The sequence below is a fragment of the Equus quagga genome, chromosome 8 (assembly GCF_021613505.1).
Source record: "Equus quagga isolate Etosha38 chromosome 8, UCLA_HA_Equagga_1.0, whole genome shotgun sequence".
NCBI lineage: Eukaryota > Metazoa > Chordata > Mammalia > Perissodactyla > Equidae > Equus > Equus quagga.
Genome location: NC_060274.1, coordinates 92,701,043 through 92,727,873, shown reverse-complemented (window position 1 = coordinate 92,727,873; position 26,831 = coordinate 92,701,043). Strand labels below are relative to the sequence as shown.

The window sequence follows — 26,831 nt, the reverse complement described above, 5'->3', positions numbered from 1 at the left end:
CATTTGTAATTAGTAAGCATCTTGTGGGGAGGTATTGAGGATATCCTGTTTCTTATAAAACTCTCATCCTCTTGATTTAGTAACTATTGACAACTCTTGTCTAAACAATTATTATTATGGTGATTGCCAAATGGTAATTTTCTAATTTCAGATTTCCTTCTGCCTAGGTTGATATTTTACTGTAAGTAGTATTTCAAGATGGCAATATAAGAAATTTGAAAATTGTCTGGAATTCCTCACTTTCTCTCATCAATTATCATGGTATCTAATCATGTAGTAACTTTTTGAGAAATGTATAGCACACAAAGAAGGTAAAGCATCACCGTTGGTATGAAATCAATATCATATGGAAAAATTTAAATGCCTTTTGTGAAGTCACAGGGCAAAAGTATTTAACAACAGCAACAACAATAAGAAAAACAAACAAACTCAAAAGACCCAGGATAAGTATGGAGTGATTTCACACCATCAGCCACCTGAGAAAACGTGACACTTGGTTGAAGCAGCAGCTAGAGGCTTAGAATCTACAAAATGGGGTCAGAATCCGGGGTTCAATAGTCTGAATCCTTTTATCCAGTTATATCCTGCACACACAGTAGTCATCCTTGTCTGCAGAAGGAGGGTCATTAGATCTGCCCAGAGCAATAGTTTCCTTCATAACACAAAACTAAGTGAGAATTGGTTTTACCAAATGTATGTAATTATTTGTGAAATGTTCAAACCTTCATATCACTGCCTCTGGAGTTTTTCAAAGAATAAAAATCATATCCAGCTCCTTTTGGATGAGAAAGAATCATCACTGGATTTAACTTGAAAGTACGACAATCTGCCTAACACATACTCCAAAACAGCCATTGCCAATGGGAATATCATTTAAAAGTTACCAGAATGGATATTCTCTCTTCATCATTACTGTCATATGTTTTATTGATTTGAAAAGCATCATCGGTCTTTCCTCCAGCAGCCCATGTAAAATAGCCACAGAGCTATAACATCTGCTTGGCAGTATTAGCATAACACATACGAAAATTGAATTATCAGAGGCATTTCAGTCTACAGTTGCATTGTTTTTCTTGTTAATGTCCTATAGCTAATGTAATATTTCATCTCTAAAAAGCAAAGCTCAGGTTATCTGATTAAGTTTGGCACCAAGAAGAATAATGACCTGCATTATCTGAGGATGTGAGTGATACATTTGTGCATAGACAGAAACCACTACTGAGTATGTATTTATTAAACAACGCAGCACTAGATAAGAAACTCTATTTTTATGTATATAGAAAGATTTTAAAGATTGGGAATGTCAATTTATGAATAATGACACCAAATCCCCACTAGCCAAAGGGCCAGAAATGAATATTTTGATGTACATTGGCTATATTTAAGGAGAAATCTATGTGAAGATATACATGATATTTCAATGTTAAAACTCAAACAGATCCACATAAACATCCTTAGAAACAGATTGCCCCCTTGTGTGAAAGGTAAGCAAGTCTACAACAACCACTGAGGACATTATCTTCTATGTAGTAATTCATTCTTGGTGATGACACAGACTTAGCAAGAAAAGGTAGAACAACCCTTTCTATTTTCTGTTCAAGAAGGTAAAGGGTTTTACAGTGTATTTAGAAGTATTTCCTTCAAAATATTTTAAAAATTAAAAGAGAATTTACTGCTCAAAGAATAAACACCTAGAAGCTGGAAACAATCAATTTGTCCAAAAAAGAGAGTGATTAAGTATATCATTTTTTTAAAAAGAATGAAAAGAATTACAGCAAGATATCAAAAGAGGTGGTTTATGAATCTTTCTTCTGTGTCTCTCATTCCATTTTAACTTTTCTATATTCAGTTTCTGTAATCACCTGCCTATAAATAGTATCCATAACTCTTACTTTTGATAATTTGGACAGTTGACTTATTAAAAATGAGATATAGCACAGTGGACAAAACAAACTCAGTCTACCTTAACTTCCAGAAAACCCTCTAGTGAAGAAAGATGGCATACTGTCCCATAGAGTTGCAGCAGATTGCTTTGCTAAAATGATAAAATATAAAATAATTGTGAGCAGGTACAACATTTTAAGATCCACATAGCATTTATGTATTAAGCATTCATGAAAAGTATATCTGATCATATGCCATTAACTATGAAAACTATATTAAAAATACATGTGGTTATGTTGCATTTACTATGAAAACTGTACTGGGAATTGAAGTAAGACTAAGGTGTATGTAATTCTTACTTTTTACATCTCCTTACACTAACTACTGCCAACAGAAAAGTAATACAAATTGGCCAAAAAGCCTTCATTGTTCAATCATTAAGAAATAGGAAAACAAGCAAGAAACGAATAAATTAACAAATAGATAATAAAACCAGAGACAGAAAGAGCTCTGGCCAATCAGAGTTCAGGAAGGAGAAACAAGATGGGTAATTGCTTTGCTTTGCGTTCAGAATAGTTATTTTAAATTAATGAGTCAGTGTCTGGTATTTGTGACACAGGGAAGTAAGATTTAGCCATAGTTGAAAACACTTTTCGAATAAGCAATAGGCAAAGAGAAAATGGATAAACATTTTATTTGCAGCAAGTATAAAAGATAAGGTATATGCAAATAATTCCTAAAATTTGATAAGAAGAATCTAAGACCTGAATGGTAAGTGGCCAGAGGATGTGAAGATAGGATTCACAAACTGGCTAACAAGGAAGGTAGCACATATTTCTTCAGCAAGTACCACCAAGCAGGGATTTGCATGAGGGTGGATTCAAAACATGCATTTCTCTTCTCATATTTCTGTCATCCTGATCTCAATCGAATTCATTCTAAAAGAAAGTCCTTGTGGATTAAATTAATTTTAAAAAGTGTTGTATCTAATAATCAAAGGAATAATAATCAAAGCATCAGCTAATGCATTAGTTAATGTTCACAAGTGTGTGTTGTGGTGGGTTCTCCTTAAAGACTTGGAGGCACTGTGGGTACCTCCCTGTGGGTGTTTTGTTAAAGTGACTGTCAAAACACATTAAGATTTCCAAAAATCCACATATGTTTGCGCCTTTATCTCATGTCTAGAATTCTTAACCTGGTATTCTCATGTCTAGGATTCTATTCCAATTCAGAAAACATGAATACGTAAATCATGATAACATTGCCTGTAACAAAAATACTTTGAAAATTACCCAAAAGTTAACAACAGTAGAGTAAATTCTACTACTGTCACATGATTAAATATTAATTTCATGTTTAAAATTATGTTTACAATAAATAGTTCTGCAATTTTAGATGAGTAGGGATGTGCGTGTGTCTCAGTGAATCATGTTGCTAAAAGGAAAGAAAATTGTAGAGTAAGAAAAAAATCAATGTGTTTCAAAAGAGTGAGAAAAAAGAAAAATATATTGGTATATTAGAATGAAATATATCAAAGGATTTACAGTCATTTTCTTTGGATAGATGACTAGGGATTTTTATTTTTCTATTTTGCCTCTGTTTTCTAAGATTTGTAAAATCATAATAATGTTGGAAATAATGTAAAGTAAGTTTCTTTTTTCTGAAAGAATGTGGGCCACCTAGTATTTGTTGTTACAGAACAGAATCACCATTAATATCTCAGAGACTTCCAGGATTACAGGAATAAAATAGTAAGAAATAAGACAAACAAAAAACATATTTTTCCAATGGATTTTTCCCTTCAAAGTGTTTACATATATTGGGCTCATTTATCACCAGATAATAATTTTGTTGATTTTATAAGACTGTATCAGGACCATTTTATAGATGAGGACTTTACGGAGAATAGAATAAAATATGTGCACAATGTTTTACAGCAGAATCCAAAGAGGAATTCTGTTTTCTTGCCTTTGTTCTCTTTTCTTAGTTCAATCAAGATTTCTGATGACATTAGAAATGATAAATTAGTTAATATCTGTATTTAAATCAGGTGCAGATTCATGATTTAATTAGAAACAAGCATTTCTGGATAACTCTTGGTTTATTCTGAACTCCTTTTTTTGTCTATCAACCCATCCTTTTCCATTCTGTTTTCTAGCCTATATATTCAAATTTTATACCACAAATCTTTGCAAGTAGTCCAACTGGGGTACATTTCTGATATCAAAAATCTCTCTGCATTTTGAAATGTCTCATTGATCACTAAAATCAGCCATAACTAAAATTTTTATAGGGTCAATAGCCAAGAAATCACTCCAGGTTTTGTTAAAAAAAAATTTCTCTTCCTCGTTCTCTCTCTATCTCTTTTTCTCTCTGTCTCTGCCTGTCTCATTCTGTAAGTTAGAATTAAGAGGTATCTGTTATTCTTGGCTGATTTTAACCTATTATAACACAGGGAAAAATGCTTCCAACTCAAGACAGCATTCCAAGATAGTTGGAACCCTCTGGTAGCTATTATTATTGCATAGAATATTCCAGACACGTGATGCCACAACCCAACTGACCATCTATGTGGCTACTATCAGTTAGTGATTTGCATGAGTCTGGATTCTAAACATGTTCTTCTCATATTTCTGTCATCCTCATCTCAATCGAGCTCCTTCTCAAAGAAAGTTCCTCTGGATTAAATTAATTTTCAAAACTATTGTATCTAATTCTGTCCAATCAAATTTGAGGTAATATGAAGAGGCTCATTATTTATAAAGTTTACAGATGCCCAGTTTCCAATGACAAAGGGTATACAACTGCATTTCAAAACAAAAGAAGGGGACTGCAACTGATTTGTAATATAACCAAAATTATCTTGGAACTGATAGCCTCTATCTATCTAAGAACTTGATTCTTAAAAACTTACACAGCTTCTGTTTCTGAGCCAGATTCGTACCCTGCCTTCTCCAGGTTACAACCTTGTGTAACTGTGCACTGGAGTCTGTATTTCATGATGTTCTCAAAGGAAGAGGGAAGGCTACTTCAGCCATCTTAACGCCCCTCATCCCTTCTTCAACATTTTGAGTGGACAGAAGCGCTGGAAGTCCTGGCGGTGCCATGGGGCCGCAGGAGGGGCCGGGTGGAGCTGATGGTAGAGGAGTTCCTGGCTTCAGGCTTTGATTCTGCTGAGTCAGAATCAAGCCAGAAGGAGCCCCAGTGGTTGCGACAACTAGGAGCCACATGGAGCCTAGATGGGCCAGAAAGGAGCCCCATGTCTGACCAATGTCAAGGCCATGCCTCTGAGCACAAGGACCAGCTCCCTCAGCTAAAGGACAGAGACCTGGAGTTCTACAATTTTCTGCAGGAAAATGACCAGAGCCTGCTGAACTTTAGTGACAAGGACGGCTCTAAGGACGAAGAGAAGCAGTTCCCCTCTCCGCCAGACATGCTGAAAGAACGAGTGAGGACAGAGTCCCCAGAGTGAAGAAGAGGGATTCAGCCCCAGTGACCCTCACCATGGTCAAGAGACTGAAGTAAGTGGCAAAGCAGCGCCTTACTCCGGAGCGGTTTCACGAAGCTGTGCAGGTGTTCCCAGCAGCTGGGGCCACCACCTAACAAGACCAGGAAGGGGCTGAAGCCAGAAAACTTTCATGTCTTGGACAGGGCTGTGTTGAACGCTCTGATCACCTTCTGCTCCCAGGCCCCTTTGGCTGCTACCAGAAGCTGCTGTTTGGAAAGGTCCCAAAAGACGGCAGTAGGTGCTGCAGCTGTCCAGCAGCCTGCCAAGGGGGCGGTGGGGCATGGGGCGTAAGAGGGGAGGCCTCTATTTGGACATCAAGTCTTACCTTCTCACCTGAGCTCAGTCATACAGCTGGTGGCCTGCATGGCAGAGGTGACAGTAGCAGCAGCTGTCCTCCATCAACTCAGCAGTGTGGTGCTCTGCTACCTGACCTTTCTGAAACAGCGCCACATGCTTCCCAATAGGACGGTGGTCCCATGGAGCACAAGTGAGGAGAGGCCACGAGTCCTGGCTTTCCTGGTCTTCATAAGAGTCTGCGGCACAAGACGGACATCTTTCTGAGCCCCGTCCTCAAGTAAATGTATATCACGTACCTGAGGAACTGCAAGGTCACCTCCCCCAGTGCCCTGCCGCTCCTCAGCTTCATGCAGCACACCCTGACCACACTGTTCACCCTTCACCGGTGGCACCTACCAGCATGCCTTCCTCTCCATCCAGCAGCTGCCATCCACTTCTGCAACTCCATGACCTCGTGCGAGAAGGAGACATGACAGTCAAGTTGAACTGGCAGTCGGCGTACTCCCTCTACCTGTGGTGCCACACCCTCAGCATCGTCTGTCCCAGCAAGCCCTCCAGCCCTCGATTTACCCCCTCTCCCAGGGCATCATTAGCTGCATTAAGCTGGTCCCGACTGCCAGCTTCTGCCCGCTGCCCATGCACTGCATGCGGGCCCCAAGGCTGCTCTCAGAGAGCAGTAGCCCCGTCATCAAGGCACTGCCCTTCATCCTCGAGGGTTTCCAGCAGGTAGGCTTCAACACGAGGCCGGGGCCCATGAGCTCCACACCCATATGCTTCACCCAGATCGTGAAGCTGTCTAAGGTCAACCTGCAGGAGAGGGCATCCTGGGGTGGCCTGGTGGAGCAGCTGTACAAACTCACCCTGAATCCCTGCACAGCCAGGCCCATGACATCACTTTCCCAGAGCTGGCACTGCCCACCAGCCTGCAGCTAAACTCCTTACCCCAGGAGTGCAGAGTGGGCAATTATTGTAGGCAGGTGCACCAGCTGCTGGAGAAGGTGCAGGAGAATACAGGGTACATCCGTTGCCACCGCCAGAGGGTCTCCTTTGGTGTGTCCGACCAGCACGCAGTGGATGCCTGGAAGAAACAGACCAGGGAGGAGGAGATCCCACTCACCAGGTACTAGTTTCTTCCAGTGGCGGAAACTGAGGGACCAAGAGATCCAGCTAGGATCAGTGGCAAAGAGTAGCTGGAAGACTTGAACTTTCCACAGATAAAATGGCAGAAAGTGGAAGACAGGAAGGATGAGGACTGAGTGGAATTCAAGGACCTTTAGACTTGGACAGTGCTGAGCAGGACTGTATTATGGAGTTCACAAACAGACGGATGCCTGCCTGCCCCCTGCATCCCCACTCCCCACTCCCCCCTTGGAGAGCTCAGCAGGGCATGGAGGAGGAGGAGGAGGAGGAGGAAGTAGTCAGCAACTCAGAGGATGGAGGCCTAGATACAGAGGCAGGGCTGAACCCTGGGATGCTGTGGCAGCTGGCTCAGAGGCTGAAGGATGAGCTACAGGATTTACAGCTCTCTGAAGAGGAGTGAGGGCTGCCTGCCTGGGGGCCTGTGAGGGCTTCCATACAGCGTTCCCACCTCCCGGGCAGCTGGCATGCAGCTTCCTGACCCCCCTGAGCCCAGAGGCCCTGAGGTCAGCACGCTTGCAGTGGGAGAAGGGCAGTAGATGGTGAACGTGGCTTTGTTTTCATATCATAAAAGACAAGAAAGTACCGAGAGCTGTGCCAATCCCTGGAGCCGTGGCCTTGGGCATGGAAACCAGCACCCTGGAGCCTGTCTACCACTGCACCTCACAGCGGTGGGTGAGATACATCAACCCAGTGAGGGAAGCTGACCCGGAGAGGGGCTCTGCCCTGTCCCCTCGCCTGATGTCAGGATGCTGAAAACCTCGCAGAGAGCAGTCCCAGTTCCAGAGGGAGCCTGTGGGCACAGCCAAGGCCCGTGTAGCATGACATGTCTCCTCCTGGCCTCTTCCACCTCCTTTGTCTTCGGTTTGTCTCAAGCTGCCCAGGATGCAGAGCCCCAGTGCAGAGCCTAGGTTCTCATCCCCAGGCCATCTGCACCAGCCTCTATAGTCACTCCCAGAAAGGCTTTGGAAACGTCTTCCTTTCTTCTTAAGTCACATGTTTTTGTTTTTAAAATTCTTATGTGTTTTTGCATCCAAAACGAAAAGGAAAATAAGCTATGGTAGGAGGGGCCTTTACATCAGCGCGGTTAGTACGCAAGGGGGCTGGGAGGTCTGAGGGGCCCACCCACCAGCTCAGCGCACAGGCTGAGAGGGGTCTGCAATTCCTGGGAGCAGAGCCATGGTCCCAATTCTCTTGCTTGGGTGAGGCTCTGCCAGCAGGATGATGCCCCTCAACAGGGGAACATAGCCTTCACTGGGGACAGGGGCTGCTCTCCTGAAGTGAGCTCCCTTTTGGGGGCCCAAAGCCTTGGTGGCTGCAGTGGCAAAGCCACGAGGGCAGGAGGAGGGGTGGAAGCTGGCCATGTAGAAGGTGGCCAGGCACTTGGCCACCTGCAGAGAGACAGGCTTGGGTGGGGGCCTACTGGGCTGCTGGCCCTCAGCCCCGAAAAGCCTCAGTGCTGTCCTCTCCATTGATTGGAGACCCCTCCCCTCCCAGCTGGCACTCATCTGGGCCCAGAACTTGAGAGCTGGCCCCAGCTTCAGCTCCATAGTGGTCAGGTGTTCCTCAGTCAGCAGGAACAAGGTCTCCCTGGGGATCCTCTGTTTTCTGAAGACCTGACTAGGGGAGAAGGGTTGTCGGCCTGAGTGCTGGGATCCGTGCCTGCCCACTTGCTGGATTCCTCCAGACCCCAGACCAGCAAAGGCTGAATGTCCCTGGGTGTCTCAAGGCTTTCCAGAGAGAGTAGAGCCAAGAGGAGCTGTTTGTGCAGATTGCAGGAAAAATTTTCAAATGAAACAAAAATCTCCTCTGTGTTGGGCATACCCAGTGTTGAAGGGAGAAGCAGGGACATGGCAAAGGGGTTGCCACAGGGGAGCACACGCAAGTGTTCCCCCTCCCCACACAGTGTTTCTGCAGAGGGGAAATTTGGGGTGGGGAGAGACACCGGGGAATGATCTCGCCCCATCCTCTCCTTTCCAGAGGGAGCTCTGACTCATCTCAGGCAGGTGCCCTAGCTCTGCCCCCGGGACATGTCCCCACCTTCCGCTCTCCATGCATATTCTCCACAGCCAGATAGGCTGCTACATAGCTGCAGACATCCTCCACTGTCCACTTGCTAACATCTTTGGGGGCTGTGGCCTCCTCCCCATCTATGAAGAGTCCCCCCCATGACTCCTGGCTTGGGGAGGTGTTACTAGAATTCTGAGCAGCTCTTTCCTTTGTTCCCACCCCTGTCTGCTGATCTTTGCTTGTCCTAATTGCTCAGAGATGTTGGATCGATGACTAAAAGGAATTTTTCTCCCTCCTTGGACACCCTCCTTAAGACCCTCGGAGGAAGGAGACTGGGTGTCCTTCTACTCCATGGAGGATGGAAAGCATGGAGTCATGTGCCCCCCCCCCTTCAAATATACATAAGCAAGGGATATCCTTGCCACACTCTACATTAGTGAATACTTGCTGTTAGGCATATTGTCTGGCTAAGAGTTTCTTAGAACTCTTGATTTTGTATTAACTCCTAACATCAATGCCAGTTGTATTTTTGTGTGTACTATTAAAACGTGAAGCACTTAAAAACTTGTTTTGTTTTAAAATCACAACCTAAGCATTATAGCATATGAAATAATGCATATAGAACAAAAATGCTATTTGGCATTTCAGTTGCTGAGCAGGTAGCTAAGTTTGCTCACTAGCTAAATGGGTTTCTCACAGATAATGAGGAAAAATGTTTAATCTGCAAATGTGCAAAGGTAGGACAATTAGTCTACTACGATCAGGGAGGTAATTATTTTTATTTCCTTTCACTTACTAATGAATTGGCTCTAAACTAAGTGTATTTCTGAGTACATTGCCTTCTTTTTGAGTCTTGGCTTCCTGTTATGACAATATTTGATCCACCTACACCCATAATGTCTCCTAACATTTCACACCTAGTATTCTGAATCAGACTCTCAATTTTCGATTCAATTTATCAGGAAGGTCCAACTTCCGTGAGAAAGCACTTTACTTTTCCTTAGACAAGTTTTCTTTATTTCAAGAAAGGTTTTATTTATTTAAATGTAGAATGTCAGGATTAAATTATTATTGTTGATAAAACTTCATATAGAATTTTTAAAAAAATTATTGTAATATAATTATTTTGCATTAATTGCTCTTTAATCCTACTCTACCCAGACTAGTCAAGAGGCTACCTTTCTTTTTCTTACTTTAAAAAACATCTCAAAATCAATTACCTGCAAAAGATGCCCTGGACAATTTGAATGGGATCTTTAAAATGTAAATATTGAGTCTTTACCCAAATTATCTCTTAAAAAAGGAATGAGAAAGAGGAGAAATCTAATATGTTCTAAGAACTTAACCACATTCTCTTTTGGTGTACCCCATTCTCTCTTTGGGCTTTTAGGAAGTACCTAATAAAATGCCCTCAATGCACCTGATGAAGTAGTTATTCTAAGTCTCATTTTACAAATTAGGAAATCAGGAGAAGAGAGCTCAGGTAATTTGCCAAGCCTCCATCAGTTTGCTTTCTACTGAACCTTGTAATATACTGTTGACCATAGACTGTATTTTTTAAGTTGAACTTGGCTTCAAATCCTACACTATTTGCAAACTGCGCTACAAAAGCAATATGTAACTAAGAGAAGTTACCAGATGCAAACTACTACTTAGAGAGTTAATCAGAATGAAGGGGAAAAGAAAAGATAAGAAGCACATCCAAGTTCCACATTATTTAAATTATGGTGCTAAGTATTCATTCTGCATTAATTGGCCTACTTATTAGTAGGTGTTTGAAAACTATTAACATTAAAAGCACAGGCCATTTTAAATCTTCAGTAAAAAGTATTATTACATCCAATTTAGATATTTAAATGCTCATGCATTAGTGATCTTTTGCACCTTAAAAATCAATCATACCTTTTAGAAACCTGATTTCATGGCAGGAATCGAAATGTTCAAATTCCTATACTTAATTTCCATTTATCCTTTCAAAGACAAAGGGAAGCGTGGGGGAGGGAAGAATGTTGGCTAGGAACGAGGACCCTTGAATTCTTGTTTTGAACCTGCCACTAACTAAAGTGGAAAAAAGGTCACGGAATCTCTCATGTTATTATCTTTTCACCTGTAAACAAGTAAAGGAGTGCTAGAGTATTTCTAAGATCTCTTTCGGCTAATATATTACGTCAATTTATTGGGGCTAAGTAAATATACATCTTTCTTTGTAAACCAACACAATTTACTAAAACACGTATTTGAAAAAATAGAAGCCAATTTCCTTTTTTACTTTACAAAAGGATGAACTACAAAGTTCCTTTTTATGTCAACCTGTAGTAGGACTCTTACTTTATTTATAATCTTTGTGATTTAGACACAGCTTTTTAATATGATAGCTATCCATCAAAGTGCACCTGTGCTAATTATAATGACAATTCTGCCTATTTCCTTTTGACAAAGAAGCTACATCATGTGAATGCTAAAATGACTTGGAGGGAAACAGAATAAGAATCTCACGTCTTCCTACTATTACTCATGACCTGCTTCATGAATTAAAAGAAGTCACTTATGACATTTTGCTGGAGATATCTCTTACTGCACCATTTCCTCCACTTCAAATATGCTTCACTTCTCCAAAATGAAATACAGTAACAATCCTGTGAAAGCAAGGAACAGTGGCTAAGGATAATGAATCCAAAAGCAAGGTATGTGAGAATAGATCTGGGAATTGTTCTCTTTCTGATTTGAAGATGGACATGTCTTCACGGGTCTGCAATTACAATGATAGAATCTATTTGGTTTTCAGGGGGCAGCGAAGGGGGTATTGGGTGAACATCAGAAAGGGTTTCAGGTACAGAAGGTGCTGTTACGCAGGATGGCAAAGAACCAATGTTGACCTGAATATTTTTCATGAAAGGAGACTCATTTTGTGATCATCAGTTGCAGGCTATATTAGCCAGAAAACTGGTTAAAATCACTATAGGACATTTAATACTGATGGCTGCCCATCCCATTCCCCAGACTGAATAAATCAGAGGCACTGGGTTTGGGGCCCAGTAGGGGTATATTTGAAAATTTCTTCAGGTGATTCCAATATGAAACTAGGGTTACGAACTAATGCCCTAGAGAAGTAGTTTGCAGACTTGGTTATGTATCAGACATTCGTGGGGAAACAGAAACAATGCCGAATTCAGCCGGTGATTCTGGTTTGTTAGGTATAGCCAAGGAACCTGACATTTTGACAAGCATACCAATTATTTCTGATGCAAGCAGTTCATGGACCTCAATGAAAAGCATTGCCCTAAACGTTAGTCCCTAATGCCTGCTCACAGAGAGAGAGGTTTCTGATAACAAAGAATGAAAGAGGTATTCATTGGCCAGTCTATTCACTCATTTCCTAGAAAGACGAAATTACAGGTTTGAATAAAGCTGGATATGAGGAACTTATCTATAAAAGAACAAAGTGCAGTCCATTGCTAAAATGAAGATTCTTGGAAAATCAGCCTTTGAGGGTTTGGGGCCTTGAGATCTTATTTTTATAAGATTCTTATGCCCTGAAAATATGCCCGGGTCTGGCAGGGATCTCCAGCACCTCCTCTGAGACTCTTAAATGCCTTTTTCAGTAGTTGTAAGGCAGCAATGAAGGTGGCAAGTCTTCCTCAATAAGGATATTAAAAACAAAAGCAGACCATATGGCCAAATAAGTCATATTTGAGATCCCTGTTTTCATAAAGAATATAAATTCTGCAAATGACTTAGTTATCTAGGTATACTGGTCACTAGTTATGGGGTCGGTAGATGGGTCTGTGCTTGGGGAGATTTGCACGTAGGAGGATCCAAGGATAGGAGAAGGGAGAATAAGATTACGGAATACTACCAGGACTTCTTGGCCCAGTCCTCCTAGATGTATTTGGTTACTGTTAATTTCAAGGGGTTAGATCAAAAGCAAGCACCCTAGGCTACATCACAAAGTCCAGGCCACTACTTCTAAAACTTTCACGTATATATGAATCACTTGAGCATCTTGCTAAATTTAATGTTCTGATTCAGTAGGTCTGGGATGGGGCCTAAGATTCTGCATTTCTAACAAGCTCCCAATTATTGCTGATATTGCTGACCCATGGATTGCTCTTTGAGTTGCAAGATCTAGGCAGTTTCTGTGATTCTGACAGCAGCCTACGCTCTTAATCTTTCTCATTTTCTTATGGATCAGATTATTGACCATAGAATAAATCCCCCTGAGAATATATAGATGCATCCCTGCCAGCTCATACACCGTCCTCTCTTGGGTTGGACTACTTCATACCCCTCACCTCTGGGAGCCTCCCAGTGTTTCCATATCTTAATAGCCACTCACAATATTTCATTGATAAACACTGCCGCATGTGTGACTTACAGAAACCATCTGAAGTCAATGCTGCTTTATCAGCTTTACGAAAGAAAAATTGAGGTTTCAGGTAGGTTTCAAAACTTGCTCAGAGAGGTTCCATGACTCCACTCTTAAGATCATAAGGACTCTAATTTCAGGTTCAAAATTATTTTCCCTAACATCACAGTTTCTTGTGTGAAATACGTCCTGATTCTCTTTACCTGTGTGGACAACATATCAGCAATATAAACAAACAAGACTCCCATGCATAACTTTATAGACTTTGATTTAAGCTCGACATAAATTTTAACTAAACTTTACAATACCTATATGAAGTACGATTATTTTTACATTATTATAGAGAGGGATAAAACAGAAATTCAAATCACCCAGTTTGCTTGAGGCAAACAGAATGTGGAATATAATTTATGACAAATTCAACTGAGTCATCACGTTCCATATTCACACATTTCATAACAGAGGAGATATAGTTGGTTCACAGAGGGATACCTGTAAAACTCATTCCATAGGTTACACGGAATGTTAACTCACCTAATGAGCCCCTTTCCGAGGGAGCTGGTTGTCTTATTCAGCCAGTAATAGTGTCTGTTGCACTTGACCACGTAACAAAAATTAAAATAAAACAACATTTTTATACAAAGTAACACCTGTAATACAATATCGTATGATTCCTAGTGGCTTCAGAATAAAATATGTTTTAAAAATTTCAATATAAATTTAAAAGAGAATTTATTCTCCACATTTTAATTATTGCTACATTTCTAAAATCAGTGGAAATTCCATCATTAGACAAACATTTCCCTCTGCAATCCCTGGGACCTGTCTTGGGGTCTCTACTTCTCCACCAGAGGAAAAAATACACAGAAAGGAAGAGAGCTGAAGACAGAAGACTAGAATAAACTCAGTAACTCTGTACCAAATTATTATGAAGAAATGAGACCTCAATGGAACCTTCTCAGCATGATTTAGGTCTTTTCAGTATATCATCAAGCCAATGATTTTAAGCACAGTTGATGATAATGATAACATGCTTCATTGGTGGATATTTTTACCAATTCTTGGATTGTCACCTCAGTGGCTCTATATGGATGAGATTTCATATACTGACTACAGAAAACCTTATTGACCAACTTTCTCAGACATTACCACAGTGTTTGAAGCTTATTAGTAAGGACTTCCTCCTTTCAAGACAGTGAGGAATTATCCATTTTCCATGCCTTGGTGCAGTCACCTCCAAGGACTTTCTTCCATGTGTAGTGTTAATATTTTTATTTTTAGTTATTTTGTTTTACCGTGATCGTGGACTTAGTAAATATAAAACTGGAAAACATGGAAAATTATCTGAGACAACAAAACAAGGAAAGGATACATTACATGATGCTAGTAGCAGTTTGGACTGTACAAAACAAAATTGGACATTGTGCATCCTCAAAAAGTTGAAAAGGGAAAATATGTGTGATGTATGGAAAACATCTTAGACTGTATCTGGTATTATCATCATTTTGTTCCCCTTCTTTTGCCTTTTTTATGTTTGCTTTCATTTTACTTTTGTTTTCTACTAAGTCTTTTCTACTAAGGTTTTCTATCATGTCAAAAAAACTTTTAGGTGAAGATTTTGAAAATATATATCATCGCAGTTATATTACTTGTGAAATTCAAACAAATTGCTTAATCAAATTTAAAAGCTTCTTTATTCCCTGAATCATTTCGTCAAACACAAGGAAGTTAACCCAGTAGAATTGTACTTTGCTTATGCTTTAAACACAATTGAGGCACATTAACATTATCAAGCCTGTGGAAAGGATAATGAATTTTGCTTTATTATGATGCATTTCACTTCCAACTTCCAAGGACAATTACTGTACACTTTTGTTTATGATGTAGAGTATTGTTTGTGACACTTGGCCATTTAGAACACTACATTAAATTGAATATTGCAAATTATTTCCTTTTATTTAGAGGAAAGAAAGAGGCATTGAAAATAAAATGTGGAGCTTTCTAGATAAAATGAGACTTTACGAGTTTGCTTCCTGTGTTCCATATTTCTACACTTTTCTGCTATTTCGTTTTAAAAGAACTCCTCATTTGAAAGAGTCAATTCCATTTTGAAAATGGGTCTCTGGACCCATAAAAAGCAAAAAACTCTTCATTACCTGAACACTGGCCAGAAATGAAATAGCTGCAAAGTATAATTATATAGATATAGTAAAAAACATATTTCTAGATTGATACTAGTTTAGGGTAAAATAAAATTCCTTAGACATATTTGCTTCTTTATTTCATAGACTTTTTAATATGCTCCCCACCAGTTTCCTATTTGAAGGATGCTTGTTAGTTTGAATTTCATGCATATAAATAAACTTAATCTCCAACATCATTAAATTGTGTATCAATATTTGCTAGTACTAAGAGAATTCTGAAACTTGAGATATAAGAAAAAAACAAATGCTACAAATGGCTACCTTTCTCCTAACACAATGATGCACACATTACAAACAAAAACAATAGTGCATCCTCAAGTGTATCCTTGTGCTAAGACACTTGAATAAATGACTTTCTGAAAATCTCAAATGCTCTCCATATGGATCCTTCCCCTAATAGAAGAGAGGTGGCTTCCGAATTCCCGGTTGCCACTGCATGAAGCACACTAATCAACTCCCGCACAGCCAAGGAAGACAGAGGCCTTCCTAGTTTCTTTGAACGATGTAGGCAGCCAGATTTATCATGCCAGGCCCTGGAACTACTTAGGGGAAATTATCCCTCTTCTATAAAATTCCATATGATTTTTTTCCCAGTAAATACCAATAGGTCTAAGTATGCAATTGCTAAATTGATTGTAGTTCCAGGCTTCTCTTTTTCTTACGGGTGACACCAATTTCAGTTTTGTCAGCCAAGGAGTTATAGATTAGATACAGCCTCTCTCAACTTACTGGTAAATTACTGTAAAACAAATATCATTTAAAAATCCAGCATAAAAGAATAGATATTGTCTTGAATAATGGAGGACTTTGCACCAAGGTATATGGATCTGGACTGAGAAAAAAATCTTTAAAATACAGCCATAATTTTTTTTCTTGATGTACCCAGTTTCCACATTAAAAAATAGTTCTTCAGGGGGCCTGCCTGGTTGCACAGTGGTTAGGCACACACGTTCCACTTCGGCAGCCCAGGGTTCGCCCGCTCGGATCCCAGGTGTGGACATGGCACCACTTGGCAAGCCATGCTGTGGCAGGCGTCCCACATATAAGGTAGAGGAAGGTGGGCACGGATGTTAGCTCAGGGCCAGTCTTCCTCAGCAAAAAGAGGAGGATTGGCAGCAGATGTTAGCTCAGGGCTAATCTTCCTCGAAAAATGAAACAAAACAAAACAAAAATAGTTCTTCAGAAAAAAAAATGTAAGTGAACACTCTGACCCTCTTCTTTTGCCTTTCTTTCTCCTCTGACTCACAGACAAAAATATCTAACAGCAAACCAAACAGGGCAACTCTTTCTATAATGTGTGGAAACTAACTTTTTTGTTTTTTTAAAGATTGGCACCTGAGCTAACATCTGTTGCCAATCTTTTTTTCTCCTTCTTTTTTTCTTCTTCTTTTCCACAAAGCCCTCCAGTACATAGTTGTATATTCTAGTTGTGAGTGCCTCTGGTTGTGCTAGGTGGGACACCGTCTCATCATGGCCTGACGAGTAGTGTCATGTCCGTGCCCAGGATCTGAACAGACAAAACCCTGGGCCACTGAAGTGGAGCATGGGAAATCAACCACTCGGCCATGGGCCAGCGCCTGGAAACTGATTTTTAAGGCAACAAGAGCACGTGGCACAAAGTGGTTGCCATCATCCAAAGTTTGAACCATATGAAATTGCTGATTTATGAATGCTTTTTTGCCAATAATGGCAAATTAATTCACATTAATCTGTTATGTCTGTTCAGAGGCAGCAACCCCCCAAAACCACAGGATATGAAGAAAGAAGAGTAGATGCTATGACTATTTCATCCCTAGTGAGGTTGAGGTTTGTTGGGAGTAAGGTTTTGATTTGTGTTGTTTCAGAAATTTTATCATTCTGGAAGAAAGTAAAAATTCATAAGGTAGGAAATAGAAAAGTGTAAATAACCCCAAATCCTGTTTATTTTTAGGAAAAAAATGACAAAATGGGCAAACCGTATTTCTAACCTAACCAATAAAAAATGAGAAGGCAAAAATATACATGGGTGATATAATCTTTAAAACACAGAGAATTAAATAAATTATGAAACTACTTTGCAGATTTCTCTGCAATGAAATTGAAATTGTAGGTAAAATGGATAATTTCAAAGGAAGGTATTCTGTTTGTCAAAATCTACCTCATTAGAGACAATAAGATCAAATAGACCAATTTCCACTGAAGAAAACTTTATTAAGGAACTACCTACAAAAAAATCTTCAGGCCCAAGCAGATTCAGAAGGAAATTCTGCTGCTCCACCAAAACCAGGCTCTTGCAATGCTGTATAAGTTGTTTCAGAGAATAGGACAATGAGAGAAACTTAGAAACTCTTTTTTTTTTTAATAAGTGAAATAAAATGAGATTTGTGATAGCACCAAAAAAAAAGAAATTAATAGGGCAATATCATGCATGAATATTGTTTTAAAAATTATATATAACATCACAGCAAGAAAACAATACACTATGACAACGTGAAATTTGTTTCAGGAATTGAAGCTTTGTTCTTAACAGGAAATCCGTTACTTTACAATACACCAGAAATCACGGCCTCTCTACACACAAACAAAAAAATATGTGTAATTGTAGCAAAAGTGCCATTTACAATATCACTACAGAAGATAAAATATTTAGGAACAAATTTAATAAGAAGTAGTCAAAACCTATGTAAGGAAAACTTTGAAGCACTCATGAAAGGCACAAAAGTAGATTTGAGCAAATGGAAAAATATCCCTTGGCTCTTGGGTAGGATGACCCCGTATTACAAAGAGGTCAGTTCTCTCCAAGTTAACTTATACATTTTACACAATCTTGATAGAAATAGCAATTTTTTTAAGAAGGCAGACAAATTGATGCTAAAGTTCATACGGAAAGCAAAATACACAAGAATATCTAGAAAAGCAATGAAAAAAAGCTATGGGGAGGCGGGTAGGGGAGGCCTAGACTGTCAGATAGTAAAGCATCTAAATCCTGGATAAATAACACAGTGTGGTGTTGACACAGGCATAGACAGACAGACGAGTGAAGTAGAACAGGGAGTCCAAAGAGTGACCCCCATATGTATGCAAAGTCAGTACACGAGAAAGAAGCCATCTCAGATCACAAGGAAAAAGAGCCACTTGGAAAGAGAGCAAATTAAATCTCTATCTCACAACATATCCAAGAATGTGCCCCAAATAGGTCCTAGATCTAAATGTTGTTATTTGTTAATGAAACCACATAAGTCCTAGAAGAAAATATAGGTGAATTCCTCTGTAACCTGGGCACTGAGAAAGGTTTCTAACTGAGACCTAAAATCCAGATGGACAAAAAGGAAATCAAGACATTGACGAAATTAAGATAATAAAAAATATCTTTGCATTGGAAAGATAAATAATCACAGGTCAAAGCAAGAGACAAAATGACAACTTGGTATAAGATATTTACAACACATATCACAAGAATAGGATACTAGCCACAATATACAATTTTTTTTTACTTTAAGGTAAAAATACAAAAATCGTATTAGAAAACTAGGCAAATGAAATTAACAAATAATTTTAAGAAAGATATATTAACATCGTCCTTCAACAGATGAAAATATATTCAGCTTCACTCATAATAGGAGAAATACAAATTAAAACTACACTGAGATTTCAGTGTTTTCCTACCGAGACTGACAAAAAACAAAAACAAAATCAAAAAACAAACTTGAAAACATCTTCTCCTGGTGAGGCTGTGGGGAAAGAGGACCTGTTGCCACTGGGAATATAACGTGATACAACCTTTACAGAGAATTTGAAAATATCTTTTGATCCGGCAATTTCTTTTCTAAGGATTTGCTCTAAAGATTCACCCTGATAATAAGAAAATAAAATTGCACAAGATAATTCATGGAAGCATCATTTATATTTGCAGAATATTGGAAATGACCTAAAGCCCATACTTGGGAGATTGGTTGAATAACCTAAGGTACAGTGGAGACTTACATGGTTGTTTAAAACAATGAGGAAGATCTCTACCAACTGATGCAGAGAGATTTCCAGGTTACATTGTTAATTTTTTTTTTAAAATGTGCAATACAGATTACATATCATGCTAACTTTTGTGTAAAATATAAAATTTGGAAATAAGAAAATATCCACGTATCCACTAATTTATTGAGAAAAGAAATACAAGAGACAAACCAGCAAATAATGAGGTTGGTTAGTGACAAGAGCAGTGTGAATGTGGAATGTCTGGCGAGTGGAGTGGCACTTTTCATAGTGCACATTTTGTACAGTTTTGATATTGGGAATCATGGTACATTCTATATACTTTTAACAAATAAGAAAAGCAACAAAATGAGGAAATAACCAATAGGATGTAAACAGAAACATATGAACCTAAACAAATTCCAAATTGATAACATAACCCCAGTGAAGAAGTAGCACAAGTAACGTTTGAATTCACTATTTTGAGTCTCTATACTCAATCTAAGCTTGGAGAATGATGCACACTTATACTTAGCTCTAGTCAGAATTTTCTTCTCAATGGTATGGGTTAGCAATTCTGCAAATACATTTTGTGTGTGGTTGGTGGACACAAATGCACAAATATATTGAGGAGAATAGGAGCCAGGTTTCTCACTACTGGAGAAGAGAGTTACTAATATGGTCAGAGGAATGTCTTGAATGAGCTTTGGGGTGTTAAATTGGAATCGGAAAGATCAGTATGGGCTCATGGTTTATGCTTTTAAAGATAATGGGCGATAGATGATAGATAGACAGGTAGATAGATAACAAATATATATATCTCTTAGCTTCGTCTTCTGAATTGGTCTAGAAGACAAAATTACCACAGTACCAGTGAGCACACAAACCCTCAGATCTGTTTGTAAATGACACTAGCACCCTTTTAAATAATTGGGGATCCCAGACTCGGGACAAGAAAGTACAAACCATTAGAGGTAAGCAGGGAAGAAAAACAGTCACTTAAATACACTATGAATTGTCAAATAAATTGAAAAAAACAAAACAATAGAGCAGTCATCATAGGAGAATATTTGAATTAGTGATTTAGGAAAGTGTGCACAACTTATCCTAAAATATTTTTTTTAAAAAGGCAATCTACAAGAGATAAAAGAATAAGAAAAAAATTTGGCCTATGACTTCCCCCTAACGACAATGCTAAGAGAAAATATAACAACTCCTACAGTATTTTGAATATAAAACATGATGCTCCTAAAGTAAAATAATCTTTCAGTTATACAAAAGAGAAAGAAATTCTTATCAAATTCCTCTGTTCTGTTAAGGCTGGACATTATGGTAACGCTATTTATGGCCAAAAGAAATTGTCATTTGGCTATATCGTTTTAATTGTATCCACCTACCATTATTTGGCTTCATTAGTGGTATACATAATACATGATGCCAGCACTGGTGGGCTAGTGGTTCAGATTCAGCGCGGTCGCTGCCTCGGTCAGGGAACTGCACCACTTGTCTGTCAGTTGTCACCTGTGATGGCTGTATGCTGGAATCTATGCCACCAGTATTTCAAATGTCAGCAGGGTCACCCACGGTGGACAGGTTTCAGCAGAGCTTCCAGACTAAGACAGATTAGGAAGAAAGGCCAGTCACTCACTTCTGAAAAAATTGGCCATGAAAACTCTATGAATAGCAGCAGAATATTGTCTGATATAGCACCGGAAGGTGAGAGGGCAGTGCAAAAGATGGGATAGGGTTCTGCTCTGCTGAACACAGGGTCACTAGGAGTTGGAATCAACTCCATCGCACTAGCAACAAAATATTGCATAATAACTCATAATATGTTCAAAATATAAGGGAAAATAAAACTGTGAAATCAATGGCAAGATGTTATTAAAAATGAGTACTAAGTTATTTTTAAAAAAAACCTGTTTCATCTAGATTTTTTTTCTTACTTACTGTTAATGAGTCTCTGCCTTCTAAAAGATTAGATTGTTCTTTTTCTGGAGGGCAAGGATAGCAATTCTGAACAGATCACTTAATAACGTTTCTTTTGTCAATTCAATAAAACAGAAAAGAGAAAAAGGAAAAAGGAAAGATCACAACATTTATTTATTTTTTAAAGATTTTATTTTTTCCTTTTTCTTGCAAAAGCCCCCTGGTACATAGTTGTATATTTTTAGTTGTGGGTCCTTCTAGTTGTGGCATGTGGTATGCAGCCTCAGTGTGGCTTGATGAGTGGTGCCGTGTCCCCGCCCAGGATCCAAACCTGTGAAACCCTGGGCTGCAGAAGCGGAGCACGAGAATTTGACCACTCGGCCATGAGGCCAGCCCCGACAACATTTAAAAATATATGTAGAGACATAGGTATAATTTCCTTAAAATATAATATAAAATTCCTTATTATATAAATTTTTAAGTAATTAAAACTTTTAAAAATAATAAAATTCTTCTTATTTAACCTCTTATAGTAAAACATAATATAGAAATAACTGGTCTGAAAAGTAAGGAAATAAATGATGTAAAGAATATATGATCATCTACCCAGACATAAAAAAGAATCACTTGGCAAAGCGTGAGAAAGTTGCTGAATTCAAGAAGGACATCAGATCTCTAAAGCTTCAACAAACATAGTTAATAAAAAATATATCCCACTCAGAGTAGCCTCAAAAATAAATAGTATGTAGTTATGAAGTAGAAAGTAAATGTGTAACATCCCAATAAAAAAAGAGGCTACAAAGATATGCAACCACTGAAGGATGTATAAGACTTAAATAAATGTAGAAATATAGTAGAAATATAGCTTATTCATGAATGGGGATACCTAACATTATAAGTAATTATCCACAAGTTAATCTCCACATTTAATGTATCTCTATCCACATCTTAAACTTTTGTTTTATTTTTTTTGCGGAGGCAGATTTGCCCTGAGCTAACATCTGTTGCCAATTTTCCTCTTTTTTTTGCTTGAAGATTAGCCCTGAGCTAACATCTGTGCCAATCTTCCTCTATTTTGTATATGGGTCGCCACCACAGCATGGCCAATGAGTGGTGTATGTCCATGCCCGGGATCTGAACCTGTGAAGCCAGGATGCCAAAGCAGAGCATGCTGAACTTAACCACCAGGCCATGGGGCTGGCCTCTGCATCTTAATGTTTTTGTTCATGGATAGTAGCGACGAGAAGCTAAAATTCATATTGGAAAAGTATATGCAAAATAGCAAAATTCTTGAAAGATAAAAATCATGGGGCAAAAATGTAGTATGAAACTTTAATAATTGAAATGCTATGATATTTGTGTATATTAGACAAATAGATCATATTTACATGTATATAAATTTATTGCATTAGAAGTGTTACATTTCGTTTGAGAAAGAACAGACTATTCAATAAATCATATTGAGACATTTTGCTATACATTTCCCAGGTGATTCAGGTTCTGAATCAAAATAGCAATACCATAATCTATTAAAGGAAAAAGAAATTAATATCTATAAGACACAGGGTAAGAGATTTAAAAAATATATAAGATTGACACATCTATGGACAGCTAATCTTTGACAAAGGAGCCAAGAACATACAATGGAAAAAGAAAAGTCTCTTCAATAACTAGTATTGGGAAAACTGGATAGTCACATGCAAAAGAATGAAAGTAGACCACTATCTTACACCATTCACAAAAATTAACTCAAAATGGATTAAGGACTTGAATGTAAGACCTGAAACCATAAAACTCCTAGAAGAAAACACAGACAGTATGCTCTTTGACATTGTTCTTAACAGTACCTTTTTGAATACCATGTCTCCTCAGGCAACAGAAACAAAAGAAAAATAAATAAATGGGACTACTTCAGACTGAAAAACTTCTGCGAGGCAAAGGAAACCAACCAATCACAAATGAAAATACAACCTTCCAACTGGGAGGAAATACTTGCAAATCATATACCTGACAAGGTGTTAATTTCTAAAATATGTAAAGAACTCATACAACTCAATAGCAAAAAAGAATAAACAACCAGATCAAAAAATGGGCAGAGGATATGAACAGATATTTTTCCAAAGAAGATATACAGATGGCCAACAGGCACATGAAAAGGTATTTGACATCACTAATTATTAGGAAAATGCAAATCAAAACTACAATGAGATATCACCTCACACCCATCAGAAAGGCTATAATTAAAAAGACATAACAGGTGTTGGAGAGGATATGGACAAAAGGGAACCCAAATACACTTCTGGTGGGAATGCAAACTGGTGCAGCCACTATGGAAAACAGTATAGAGATTTCTGAAAAAATTAAAAATAGAAGTACCATGCAATCCAACTATTGCACTTCTCGGTATTTATCAAAGGTGCATGAAATTAATAATTCAAAAAGATATGCACCCCTATATTCATGACAACATTGTTCACAATAGCCAAGACTTGGAAGCAACCCAAGTGCCCATCAGCAGGATGAATGGATAAAGAAGATGTGGTTTATATATTCAGTGGAATACTATTCAGCCATAAAAAGATAAAATCATGCCATTGGGGCAACATGGATGGACCTTGAGGGTATTAAACTATGCAAAATAAGTCAGACAGAGAAAGACTAGTATCATATGATTTCACTCATATGTGAAAGATAACCAAACACATATTTAACCATATACTGGTGGTCACCAGAGGGCAAGGGCAAAAGGGGTAAAGAAGCACAGGTGTGTGGTGATGGATTAAAACGAGACTATTGGTGGTGAACACGATATAGTCTATACAGAAGCTGAAAAATAATAAACTACACCTGAAATTTACACAATGTTATAAACCAACATAATGTCAATAAATTTAGGAAAATGCAAGAAAAAATGAGATTGAAAAAACAAAATTCTTAGAATTTAGCTGCATCAAAATTTCAAACAAATTCTATGTATGGAAAAGGACCATAAACTAAGTGTAAAGAGATTAACTGTAGACTTAGTGGACAATAAACTTGAATCCAGAACTTATTTATTCATAGATAAGTTAAAGATAAGCAAACAAATAGAAAATATGCTGAAGAATAAAAACTAGCAATTTGCCTACAAAGAAATATAAATAAACATATGAAAAGTTGCTCAACCTAACCACACAACATGAGCATGCAAATTAAAATTTCTAAGAAGTAATCTCTCTAACCCAAAGTGTTGGCAAAAATCAAAAAGCTTGAGAATATAAACTATAGATAAATATGTAGAGAAACAGACACAGTCGTACACTGCTAGTGGCTGTGTCAATTTATGCAGTCACTTTGAAGGGCAGTCTGGCAATGCTTAAACATTTTAAATATGTGCACTGTATAATGCAAAGACTTCTTTTACTTTAAACTTTAAGATATTGCTACAAATGAAAAGCAGGTTGAAGGACGATTCATAAAGGATAATAAAATTTATGAAAAACAAAAAATACAAACAGCATTTTTTTTTTGAGGAAGATTAGCCCTGAACTAACTACTGCCAATCCTCCTCTTTTTGCTGAGGAAGACTGGCCCTGAGCTGACATCTGTGCCCAGCTTCCTCTACTTTATACGTGAGATGCCTACCACAGCATGGCTTTTGCCAAGTGGTGCCATGTCCATACCTGGGATCTGAACCAGTGAACCCCGGACCGCCAAGAAGCAGAACGTGCAAGCTTAACTGCTGCGCCACCCAGCCAGCCCCCAAACAACATTATGTTTTATAAGTGTATGCTTGTGTTTGTGTGTGTGTTTATGTGCATATATTAAAATATAGATAATAAAAATAATAGAATTGGGGGCTGGCCCCATGGCCAAGTGGTTGGGTCCAGCACGCTCCACTTCAGTGGCCTGGGTTTGGGTCCCAGGTGCAGACATACACTATTCATCTGCAGCCATGCTGTGGTGGCGAGTTACATACAAAATAGAGGAAGATTGGCATGGCTGTTAGCTCAGGGTGCATCTTCCTCAGCAAAAAAAATAATAATAATAATAAAAATGAGTTTGGGATTGGTAATCTGAAGGGATATATGTTTTGACAGTAATATCTTATTTTATTTTATTATTTTTTCTAAAGGTATACTTTTTGGTGAGGAGGATTGGCCCTGAGCTAACATCTGATGCCAATCTTCCTCTTTTTTTTTCTCCCCAAAGCCCCAGTGCATAGTTGTATATCCTAGTTGTAAGTCCTGCTAGTTCTTCTATGTGGGATGCCACCACAACATGGCTTGATGAGTGGTGTGCAGGTCTGCGCCCAGGATCCGAACTAGTGAAAACTGGGCCACTGAAGTGGAGCGTGCACAATTAACCACTACACCACTGGGCCAGCCCCCTGAAACATTTTATGTTTTTAGTAGTAATTATTCACATATTACCTACATATGAAGGCCAGAAGGAGATAGTAAACACAAATAAAAGTATGTGTGGTTTTTTATCAAATGTAAAATATGCTATAGCACTCATACTTAAGGAAATGCAAATTAACATGCCAATCATACCCTGTTTTATCTATCACCTTCACAAAGACATTGATTATGCACTGGGGAAAGTTCTGGTAAAAGATACTTTCAAACCTTCTTGGTGGGAGTGTATATTGCTGCAACTTCTTCAGAGGAGAATGGACCTCAGAGTAACTGTCTTTGTACTGTAAACACATTTATAGTCTTGGAGCTTTTTCTTTTTACTGTATACTTGTATCAATGTTAACAGAAAAACCTGCTCCCTGGTTATAAGTTCCCTCTTGCCCACACTGTGTTTACAATTGAGCCCAGTTATATACTAAGGTCTCTTTTCCCCTATTGCAGCAGTCCTGAATAAAATCTGTTTTTACTACTTTAACTACTGTCCAGCTCTGGTTTTTCTTTGACAATAGGAGAAAGACACAGACACACACAATCAGGTGGGAAAATGTAAACAGGAATCATCTAATTGAAAATGACAATAAAAAGGTATTTAGGGATGATCTTAACTTAAAAAGATGTGTGGAACAAATAGGAAGAAAACTTTAAAAGTTGACCTAAAGGAAGGCATGGTAAGTCATCACACACCTGTACAGCTCGCCTAAAGCTGGTTTGTGGCCAGCTTCCATTTTGATTGGTTGTTGGTTCCATTTTGAGTAGTCAGTATCTATGCTGAATTCTGTCAAACATTTTAATATCATCCTGACTTTATGCGAGAAAATATATATAAATGGAGAGAGAGAAGGGGAAATATTTTCCTGCATGTGATTTCTGAGGAGCCTATTCAACAACTGATGATGGAGGACGAGTTTGGCTTTTGGGGGAAAGATATAAATCCTTTCCTCACAATGCACCTTAACATAAATTCCTGTTTCATTTTAGAGGTAAACAGTTTTTTAAAAAATTAGGGTAAAAATTTAGTATTTTAGGAGTTGGACACTTATGGTGAAAAAGTGTCTTTTTTTAAAGAAAAATGTATTCCTGAATCATTTGGAAAAAGGTGGCTTAGGTGTTCATCAGTCAAAGCAAAAAATACATTAGCTAAACAGTGG

General features: G+C 38.5%; 1 pseudogene; it reads left to right on the top strand.

Annotated features, from left to right (window-relative positions):
- Positions 1 to 5,020: 5,020 nt before the first annotated feature.
- On the top strand, positions 5,021 to 7,229 carry LOC124243324 (nucleolar complex protein 2 homolog; annotated as a pseudogene).
- Positions 7,230 to 26,831: the final 19,602 nt, after the last annotated feature.